Source organism: Ictidomys tridecemlineatus, chromosome 6 (assembly GCF_052094955.1).
Source record: "Ictidomys tridecemlineatus isolate mIctTri1 chromosome 6, mIctTri1.hap1, whole genome shotgun sequence".
Taxonomy (NCBI): Eukaryota; Metazoa; Chordata; class Mammalia; order Rodentia; family Sciuridae; genus Ictidomys; species Ictidomys tridecemlineatus.
In genome coordinates, this window is record NC_135482.1 from 171816746 (window position 1) to 171828921 (window position 12176).

Consider the following 12176-nt stretch of genomic DNA (forward strand, 5'->3'; position numbering starts at 1 on the left):
CTTTAACTGAATACAAATTTCACTTTATCTGAAATAATGGATAAAAGCAAAAAGAGAATAATGTTTTGCTGGGAAGAATATTTTGCAGAAAAAAACAAGCATTCATTTGAGAGTTTGCATTGGTAGCTTGCTTTCCTTCATGGAAATGAGAGGACAGATAATTCTGTAGAAGCACAAGTAATTTGGTATTGAATTAAACCACATGGCATCATTAAACAGTTGCGTCTGACCAACCCAATCAGTAAACTCCAACGTGGCTCAGGAGAATTAAGGAAACAATGGGTAGAGTTTGCTTTCTAGAAAAGTAAATAAAGTTGAATAAGGAATTACTCATAGATCTAAAAGTAAGAACTAAAACTAAAACTTTTAGAAGTGAATAAATGAGCAAATATTCATAACTTTGTGTTAGGCAATATTTTCTTAGTTATGAAAAATTGACAAAAATAAAAAAGAAATACTAGATAAAATTGGATATCATCAAATTTAAATTTTTGTGCTTCAAAGAAAATCACCAAGAATATGAAAAGATAACCTATGGAATGGGAGAAAATATGTGAATTTATATATATAACAAAAGACTTGTATATAAATTATGTAAAGAACTCTTAAACTCAATAATAAAAGCACAAATAATCTAACTTACTGAATGGCAAAGGATTATAATAGACATTTCTCCAGAGAATATATGTAATTGGAAATAAGCCCACGAAAAGATGCTCAACGTAATTAGTCATTATGAAAATACAACGTGATGCCCTTAACACCAACTAAGATGGCTAAAAAGGCAGAGAATAACAAATTCTGGTGAGAATGCAGAGAAATGGGAATCCTCACATATCACAGGTGGGAGAGTAAAATGATGCAGATATTTTGCAAAACGTTTTTGCAGTTCTTCAAAATGTTACTCTAAATTACACTTAGAGTGTAAAAATTACACGAAGAGTAACATTTTCACTCAAAAGTCTAAGCCAGACTCAAAGGCTCACATACCATGCCGCCTATAATATTCTTTCAAACATAAAATTATGGGGGCAAAAGACACATCAGAAGCTGCTGGGCAAGGGCAGAGAGAAGGTTGGCCACAAGTACAAGGGCCATTCTGGGGTGATGCAATTATTCTACAATGACTCTGAAGGTGATGACATGTTTCTGAAAACTCACTGACAATGAGTATCATTTATAATAGATAAGTTATGTCTTAATGTAATTCAGCAATTCTAGATGTATACTCAAAAGAATTTAAAACATTCAAAATAAGAATACTGAGAGATGATATTGGTCAAACTATATGCTATATCCTGTGTGTTTACAAATATATAGCAATGATCCCACAATTATATATTATTAAAATGCACTGATAAGTATATGAAAAAATAAAAGTATAAAAATAATTTAAAAGAGTCATCCACAGGAAACTTGTCTCTGAATGTTAATAGCATCATTATTCATAATAGAAAATGGAAACACTCAAATAATCATAAGCTGCTGAGATTATAAACAAATAGGAATAAAATTTTATTTATGAATTAAGACCTGTACACTGGAATTTGATTTGGCTTTAAAAAGTAATGGGATGATGCTACAACGTAGATGAACCTTGAAAACATGCTCAGCGAAAGACACCAACACAAAAAGTGATGTGTTGTAATGTCCAGAATAGGCAAATCCAGAGACACAGAAACTATATTAGTGATTGCCAGGGGCTGGGTGGAGAGAAGCATGGGAAGTGACTGTTAATGGGTGTGGGTTTCCTTTTGGGAATCATTTTAAAGTTATAAAATCATTTTAAAATTAGTTAGGCTAGAAATACAAATCTGTTAATATACTAAAAAGTCATTAAATTGTACACTTTAAAATGGTGAGATTTTTAGTTACATGAATTATAATAAGGCAGTTAGTTTTGAAATTGCAAATAAAGAATTTAATTTAGGTGGCTGGGGAGAGGATAGCCGGAGTGGCAAAATAGATGAGGTACAGTTTCTTACAGGTCCGAGAATCTCCACTGAGTTTTATTTTGTTTTTAGTTTTTAAGATTGCTCTGTTTTTACATATTACACTCCACTATTGGAAATATACCAACTTATCCAAAGTGTAAAAAGAAAGAATCACTCCTCTAAGTGCCAAGGAAATTTGGCAGTGCTTCCAGAAGACATGGAAAAAATCTGCAGCAGGTTCCACTATGGACTTTGCACCAGATAATATTTCATTTAAAGTTAAACACCAGAAACCAAGAAAGTCAGTTAGCTCAAAGCATAATACTCAAATAGGGAAAAGATAATGTTGTTTCTCCTGTGATTTTTTTTTCATTGCAATAAAATCACATCCATCAAAACCAAAGATTGCATTATCTGCATAAGGATTCATAGATATTTTTATGACAAATACAGAATTGCAATGATAATGCCAAGTGTGGTAAGGATTTTGTGCTAAGAGAACTCCTTTACTTTGTAGGTAGGAGTGGAAAATGGTTCAGACACTTTGGAAAACAGTTTTCCAGTTTCTTATCAACTTATGCAAACACTTACCATATGACCCAGAAGTTCTACACTTAAGTATTTATTCCAGGAGAAATGAAAACCTGCATTTGCACAAGAACTCATATGTGAATTTTTTTTAGCAATTTCCATATAATCACATTAAACTGAAAACAACCCATATGCTCCTCAGTTGGAAAATTGATAAACAAATAGTGGTACTTTTCCATAGTGGGATCCTTCTCACCAGTAAGAAGGAATAGATGATAGATGCAACAGCATGGAAGAATCCTAAATGGATTTTTTTTTTCTACATGAAAGAAGCCAGATCCAAAGGACTACACACTTTAAAATACCATTTATATTACATTCTTTCAAAGACAAAGCTAAAGAATCATAAGGCGCATCAGCTGCCGTTAGGGGCAGGAACAGGAAGACGGTTGGCCACAAGTACAAGAGGCATTCTGGGTGATGGAATAATATACAATTGACTGTGGAGGTGGTGACATATGTTTCTCAAAACTCACTGAAACAAGGGTGTAATGTAAACTATACCTTAATGCAAAAAGAAAAAAAAAATCCCAATGTACAGACTCACTTTGGAAGATAACATTACTTAATACATGGGCCTGGCACAATGATTAATTCTAAATGTTATTAGTTTGTGATCAAGAATGTTGTCAAATAAAATTTGTGAGGGTTCTAAAAGCTTAACTTATTTATATGTTATGTATAAATCTTATAAATGCAATTATATATTTCATATAACATATACATGTATATATATATGTATATAATACACACACATAAATATGAAAGTAATTCTAAGTGGAGCTACTTCAGATAAAGAAGATTTTGGTTAAACCGGAGCTAAAAAAGATTTACTGAATTTTTCCTTTGGAAAAGCCTAATCATTGTACTTAACCAGAAAAATGTTATTAATACAACTGTCAAGAATAAATTATCACAAAGAAGTTTTAGTTTATTCTTGTCCCTATTACAAAATTCCACAGGTTTATGCAAGCATGTTTCCTTTTTAGTTATGTTCCAGAGGAGGTGGAGAGGGGAAAAACAGGCAGAAACTTTAAGTCCAAAAAGTGATGTTGGTAAGGATTTCATAAATTTGGGTGACAGATGGTATATGATATTTAGAGTCCAGTTTTTAAATGCTTACAGAATGACTCAGGAACTGATAGCCATTTATTGAAGGGGAGGGAATAGCATTATCTTGTGTAAAATGCTGCCTGCTGTGTTGCAGAAAGACTATAAATCTTGCTCAACCTTGAGAATCTCTCTCTCTCATTCTCTCTTTCTCTTTCTTTTGCAATAGGCAGTTAATTTTGTTCAAGTTATTCACCCCAGCTAAATTGCTTTTAATATAGATAGCTTTGGTATGTTGACCCCAAATTTTATTCAAATGGGGAAAAAACTTCAATGTGTTTGAAAGAATATGTTTTAATCTATGGCTTTTCATGTGTGTAAAAGAATATGTTTAACATACATGGAGAATTTCATTAAATTTGCTTATTTATCATATTTGGATTAGATCAAAACAGACTTTGTGTTTTGACTTCCCTTAATCAGAAATGAAATTAATTAAAGTAGAGGGAAAATAAAACAGCACTTAATGGTATTCATAGATTTTGGGTGTCCATGGGTACCAATTGGTGGTAGAAGAGGCAAAGACTTTTAGCAACTTTTGACCACTGCAGTTCTAAGTCAGATATTATGTATGTAACAGTGATAGGATTCAAAAGTTTACTATAGCTGGTAATAACTGAAGGTGGCCCAACGGTTTATGAGATATTTAAAGTAGAATTATTATAAATATTTTAATATACATGATTTTTTTCAGTCAACATACTATTTTTTTTCCTGCCCTGAGGACAGAACCCAGGGCTTGATGCATGCTAGACAAGTACTGTACCACTGAGCTACATCCCCAGCCCTTATCATTACTTTTTGATAACAAGGATTTTTCCAGACTTAAACTGATGTGTAGGTTACAAGCCTGAGAATGTATAGAGGCAGGGAACCCTTTGGAGGAAAAGGGTTCAGATGAGGAGCAAAGATAACAAATTAGATGTTAAAGACTAAAAATGGGGCTTTGGAGTATGTTATGATTTGAATATGAATTGTCCCCCAAAAGCTCCTATATTAATGTAGGTGTGTTCAGAGGTAAAATGAGTGGATTGTGAGAGCTGCAACCTAATTATTCCATCCTGGTTTGAATGAACTAACTGGGTGGAAACTGTAAGCAAGTGGGGTGTGGCTGAAGGAAGTGGCTCACTGGGGATGTGGCGCCTTCCCACTCCCCTGTCTGCTTCCAGGCAGACATGAAGGGGACAGCTTTTCCTCCACCACATCCTTCTGCCATGATATTCTGCCTCACTTTGGTCCCAGAGCAATGGAGTTGTCTGAGCAGGGACTAAATCTCTGAAACCATGAGTTAAAAAAAAGACCTCTTCCTCTTCTAAGTTGTCCTTATCAGGTATTTTGGTTACAGCAGCAAAAAGCTGACTAACACAGGATTTGAGGTTTTTCCCATCTCTAAAGAACCTGGGCACTTTAAGAAGGCACTTGAGTATATTCTTCTCAATATGATACCCCTTTCTATGCCCCCTCTTATTCCACTGCACAGAGATGAGTTACGGTCTGTGGAGAAGCTCTTAGAGCCTGCTTGAGGAATGCTATTTTGTGGGAACAAGGTTGTCATTCTTTGCCAATAGCAAATATGCCAAAATAACTCATATTTTTAAAAAATTCTGAACAGCAGCAGATTTCAATTTGCTATTATTGTATGCTAGCCCCCCTCACTGAAGCATCTTCACAGGTGTGCTCTCTCTCGACTGGAAGTCGGGGTCAGGATGTTGCTGATAGAATATATCCAGCTTCGAGTCAGCGTGATCTTATATTCTTTCTGGATTTTATGTTTGAAAGGAAGAAAGATTACAAAATAAAATTTAAAATTGAGGCAAAAGAGACAATTTGCTACCTTTCTACTAATATAAGAATATATATTGATTTTTTTTCCTGGAAAATTATATTCATTTTCTAGGATGTTACTTCCCCATGATAGAAAATTGCATATGGACTCTAGGTCTGAAATCTAAAAATTAGTATGTGTTTTTGGACTAAGAATTCTCAATCCTATTTTGTAAAGTATATTCAGACCAAAGGATCAGATTGTTTGCCATACAAACAAGGGGAAACCAGCCATCTAATGAGGGTAGCCGACCGCTATTTGAAGGCAGACCCATCTACATTATTTGCTTTCCTATTGATTGCCATGGTTGATTCAGATAATCTACTGCACGAATGGATGTCCCTTTTTTCCCCTGAGAACTTAATTGGACATTGCTCAAAGCTGCCTGATGCCTACCAGCCCAAAGAAAGGCATTGAAAACCCATTTCATGCCTGAACAGTCAACTAAATGTAATAGCTTTAGCTATGATATACTAATAAGATTGGAATTTCTATTCCACAATGATGTTAGAAAAGCAGATCCATATCTTAATTGCATCTTGATTTTGGTTTGTTTCTAGTACATGAAAAAATAATAGTATAAGTTTTATGTGCTCAGGGATTAAGTCTTGCCAACAGAGCAAGAAGTTCTACATATAGACTCTTGGAGGAAGATAATATTTCTCCTTCAACCAATGAGCTCTCACTTTCAGACCTGGATGGAAAAGAAACATCACTCTTTGTGTTTCCTAATGCAGAGATAATGTAGGATGCATGTGCACCTTGGCATGGTACACAGCTAACAGCAAGTACTCAAGAAATGACACTGCTTCTATTTTAGTTTTGTTGTTAATGAAAGAGAGTAAAACAATAACTCGTTATTATGGAAAAGCAGTGGAAATTAAAAAAAAAAACAAAGTGTATATCATCCCTTGCTCTAACTTCTGGAATTTTGTTGATTTCAGAATTAGATAAAATCAATATTGATAGATTCCAGACTTAAAGAATTTGATGTCTGAAAGGCTCCTTAGTTATCTGTTTCTTTCTTTCTTTCTTGAGTACCAACTGCATGTTAGAGATGTGGGTGGAAAGATGAATTAGACACCTCCCACCTTGCCTTCCAAGAATTCATGTTTTCAGGAGAAAGATTTAGAAACACTTGTAAGACAAAGGAGAAATGCAATGAAGGTACATGCAAGATGTGCTATAGAAGCATTTTTGATGGGGACTTAATTCACAGAAGATGTAAAATGCAGGTGGTTAGAAAATCTATCTGGAGGTTGTAAACCAAATGTGATGCAAATGTGATGATGTTGACAGAGTGATTAGAATTTTCATCCACAGATAGTTAGAGAGTAAGCAAGGACCCTGGGCTAATTGGAAGACTTAGGGAGCTGAGATCAGGAAAGGCCCCAATCTCATGATGCATGTATTGGGGCAAAAAAAAAAAAAAAAAAAAAAACAAAAAACACCTATAACTGCTGGCTACTGTAAGACAGAGTTGAAGCTCAAAACAAAGTAACATCAAAAGGTTTAGATATTTCAGAAAGTATCCATACTAGGAATTCCAAGTTCACACATTAGGCACATACACTATGGACAATAAAATAAATATTAGGTTGTTAGATATCAGTGAATTCACAACTGGACTCTAGCCAGTGATTGAGAAAATAGAAATTATAACCTACCCTCTGGAAAGTCCTGAAAAAATTAGGATGTATATCACAGCTTTGCTAAGCAGGCTTTGGTTTAGCTTAAGCCTTAGGTAAGCATTGGAGTAGATCTGCCGGCTGTGATATAATAAGGAGCAAGTTGGAGCCTGTTGCTAAGTCAACACTGTGAGGATGTGGAGTGAGTAGGGACAGTTTGTACTCTGCACCTGCATCTGAATACCAGGTCTGCATGGTAGTATGGATTGATTAGTTGGATGACTGGTGAATTTATAACCTCATTTTTAGTAAACGGATTTATAAACCCATTTTCAGTAAGTCTCAAGATGATAATCAGCATAACAATCAGCGTGACTTAAGGTGATCATAGGCCAATCAGATACAAGCTATTTATCCAGAGTTACTATTTGAGTATAAATCACACCTCTAGCTTGTTGGATGCCCATTGTAATAAGAACACTTTGTATAGGTGCTTTGTGCATGATGGAGAGATAGGTGATAAGAAATTAGGATATGTGATACTTCTAAGGGTCAATGAAGGTATTTCTCTAGAGGGATAACACAGCTATGAAAAGGTCTTTGGATCTGAGTTCTGGGAGGCCTGGACTAAGGCTCCTCAAGGACCAATGGGCCTTTATCCAAGCTTGTGCACACTGGTATCATGACTGGTTTTTGGTATTCAGAAGCACTCTACCATATGCTAGCCACAGGTGTGTCACAGTTGCTGGAAGACCCAGGCCTTCCTATGATAGACAAGCATTCTCTCACACTTCATGAACTGTGTCTTTCAAAGTTTCACATACAAACATCTTTTTTTGCACCGAAACTGCATAGTCATTCCTGGAATATTTATGTTGGACTATCACGATTGTCAACATTAAAGCTGTTATTTTAATGTGTGAACCTATGCACAATGTTGGTTATTTTACAAATGGTATTTCCCATCTTCAGAATATAGGAAATATCCTGACATAGTCAGAATCATGAATTATTGTTTGTGAATACATAAACCGAGACTCGCAGAAATAAAAAGAAAAAGTTGTCCCTAAAATATAGAACTGGAAAGGGTGTCAGGTTCTGTTCAAACCTGCTTCTATTTGATGCCAAACCCAGTGCTTTCTTTACCACCAACCTGTGCATACATATTTTTGTCACATGGCAGTAGCCTAATGTCCTGTTTGGTGTATTAAGCTGTCCTTTAATGAGTTTTTAGACACGCAGCCTTTTCTAGGTTATATGGGGGGAAAGGTAGTTTCAGCAGAAGAAGAAGAAAAAAAAGCAGTAGAAACAGCATAAAGCCACTGTCTGTGTGCTAAGTGTATATGATATATGTGTGCTTCTATATGACACACACATTCACATATACACATATATGCTATCAAAATTTATAAAACTTGAAAAAAGTTTTCAGTGGGAAAGGAAAAAGTTGAAGTCTCATCAAATTCTTTTACTCTGTGAAAACAAAGCAAATGCAAATTTTCATAAGAAAAGGCTCAGAAGTGAGTCTCTAAGGCAAGGAATACTTCCATAGTTTGTTTCTCCAACACCATTGGGCAGACTACAGCTGATGGTATGGAGACACAGCCACAGACCCTTGAACAACTTACTTTGATAAGGATTCTAAAGTACAGAGCAAACCCACATGTCAAAACCCAGTGTATATTTCATTTTTTCTTAGGTGAATATTTACTACTTCCTTTTTTGAAAATATTCTCTTTTTGGTAACCATGTTCAAAGCCAGGATAAAGAGTTATTAATGAAGATAATTCAAGAAAATCACTCAGGGTGTTAAGCATTAAAAAAATGCCTGAAAAACTGCAGGACACAAAAAAAATTGAACAAAAATGCAATATTAATATTACTGGGGGGCTTTTAAAAAAATCTATGCAAATATTTTTATTGGTGCCTTATAATTATACATAATAGTAGCATTCATTTTTCCAGATTCATACATGTACGCTGATATCAGAAACTTTTTTTTAGGGATTTAAATTTTTTAATTTATTTTAATTAGTTATACATAAGAGTAGAATGCATTTATGCACTTTGATATATCATACATAGATGGGATATAATTACTCATTTTTCTGAGGGTACACATTGCAGAATCATATTGGTCATGTAGTCACATATATACATACAGTAATAATGCCTGCTTCATTTTACTCTCTTTCCTATCCCCACATCCCCTACCCTTCTCTCCTATCACTTCTTTCTACCTAATCTAAGGTAACGCTATTCTTCCCTAGTGCCCCACATCTTATTGTGAATTAGCATCTGCATATTAGAGAAAACATTCAGCCTTTGGTTTTGTGGAATTAGCTTATTTCACTAAGGATGATATTCTTCAATTCCAACCATTTACTGGCAAATCCTATAATTTCATTCTTCTTTAAAGCTGAGTAATATTCCATTGAGAATATAGGCCACATTTTCTTTAACCCTTCATCTATTGAGGGATACCTAGGTTGGTTTCATAGTCTAGCTATTGTGAATTGAGCTGTTATAAACATTTACATGGCTGTATTACCATAATATGCTGATTTTAAGTCCTTTGGGTATAAACCAATGAATGGGATAGCTGGGTCAGATGGTGGTTCCATTCCCAATTTTCTGAGGAATCTCCATACTGCTTTCCATAGTGGTTGCACCAATTTGCAGTTCCACCAACAATGTAAGAGTGTACCTTTTTCACCACATTCTCGCCAACATTTCTTGTTGCCTGTATTTTTGATGATTGCCATTCTGACAGGAGTGAGATGAAATCTTGGAGAAGTTTTGATTTGCATTTCTCTAATTGCTAGAGATGTTGAATACTTTGTCATATATTTGTTGATCAATTGTATTTCCTCTGTGAAGTGTCTGTTCAGTTCCTTAGCCCATTTATTGATTGGGTTATTTGTGGTATTTTTGGTGTTAAGTGTTTTGAGTTTTTTTATATATCCTAGAGATTAATGCTTTATTGGAGGTGCATGTGGTAAAGATTTTCTCCCAATCTGAAGGCTTTCTCCTCACATTATTAACAGTTTCTTTTGCTGAGAAGAAGCTTTTAAATTTGAATCCATCCCTTTATTGATTCTTGATTATACTTCTTGCACTTTAGGAGTCTTGTTAAGGAAGTCTGATCCTAGGTTAACACAGTGAAAACTTGGGCCTATTATTTCTTCTAATAGGCTCAGGGCCTCTGTTCTAGTGCCTAAGTCTTTGATCCCCTTGATTTTTGTGCAGAGTGAGAGACTGAGGTTTAATTTCATTTTGCTACATGTGGGTTTTCAGTTTTGCCAGCACCATTTGTTGAATAGGCTATCTTTTCTCCAGTGAATGTTTTTGACACACTTATCTAGTATAAGATAACTGTATTTATGTGGGTTTGTCTCTGTGTTTTCTATTCTGTACCATTGGTCTGCAAGTCTATTTTGGTGCCAATACCATACCATTTTTGTTACTATAGATCTAGTATTGTTTAAGGTGTGGTATTGTGATACTTCCTGCTTTAGGGGAAGGTTTTTTTTTTTTCTTGCTAAGGATTGCTTTAGCTATTCTAGTTCTCTCATTTTTTCCAAATCGATTTCATGACTTCTTTTTCCATTTCTATAAAGAATGTCATTGGGATTTTAACAGGAATTGCATTACATCTGTATAGTGCTTTTGGTAGTATGGCCATTTGACAATATTAATTCTGCCTATCCAGAAGCATGGGAGATCTTTCCATCTCCTGAGGTTTTCTTCAATTTCTTTCTTTAGTGTTCTGTAGTTTTCACTGTAGAGGTCTTTCACCTCTTTTGTTAGATTGATTCCCAGGTATTTGAAATTTTTTTTTTTTGAGGCTATTGTGAATGGAGTAGTTTTCCTAATTTCTCTTTCAGTGGATAAGAATGCATTTGATTTATGGGTGTTGATTTTGTATCCTGCTACTTTGCTGAATTCATTTATTAGTTCTAGGAGTTTTCTGGTGGAATTTTTTGGATCTTCTAGATATAGAATCATGTCATCAATAAATAGTGATAGTTTGAGTTCTTCTTTACCTATTTGTATCCCTTTAATTTCTTTCTTTTGTCTAATTTCTCTGACCAGAATTTCAAGGATGATGTTGAATAGAAGTGGTGAAAGAGGACATTCTTGTCTTGTTTACTGGGGGGCTTTTAAAAACCTTTGTTGTGTGGTCAAGGTGGCTTTATGGGTTCCTCATAAGAGAGGAAAATCTGGATTAATGTTCCCTTAGTTAAAGCTAGAGCTGAGTGTGGGTGATATCTGTTATCACTCATGGGGCCAGGGCAGAACAGAATATTCCATTACATGTAGGCAGCTATGAGGGATTAAATAGTTTCTGGTGTCAGAAGTGAAGCGCTTCAATTTAAGGGAGACTTTTTATTTTTTTATTAATTGATCTTATTTTTTAAATACGTAACAGTGGAATGCATTACAATTCTTATTACACATATAGAGCATAATTTTTCATATCTCTGTTTGTATATAAAGTATGTTCACACCAATTCATGTCTTCATACATGTACTTGGATAATGATGTCCATCACATTCCACCATCATTGCTAACCCCCTGCCCCCACCCTTCCCCTTCCACCCCTCTGCCTTAGCTAGAGTTCATCTACTCCTCTTAAGGGAGATTTTTTATTGCAAGTTTTGCTAGAAGAAATTTGTGATGTTTTTGGTGTGCATATTTCAAAGTATATCAGACCTAGAACTAGGAAAAAATCCCACTGGGAAAATCTCATGAGTGTGAGGGAGGAGAGCTTGTGGCTTGAACGGGACTCCATTCTATTCTTTCTCCTTCCATTCCTTGCTCATCTCCTCACATAATCCCTTACACGCTGCATTAATCTGTTTTCACTTCTGTAACAGAATACTTGAGGCCAAGTGATACATAAGAGCTTTATTTGGCTCACAAGTTTGGCCTCTGGTGTGGGCGTCCTGGAGGATTGCACCTTAAGGGTGGAAACACCAAGCAGATGAGGTCATATAGTGAGACAATCTTGCTTTTTAATAAAAACTTAGTCTGAAGAGAACTAGCCAGGGTCCCACAAAGGCAATGCTCCAATGACCTTCCAC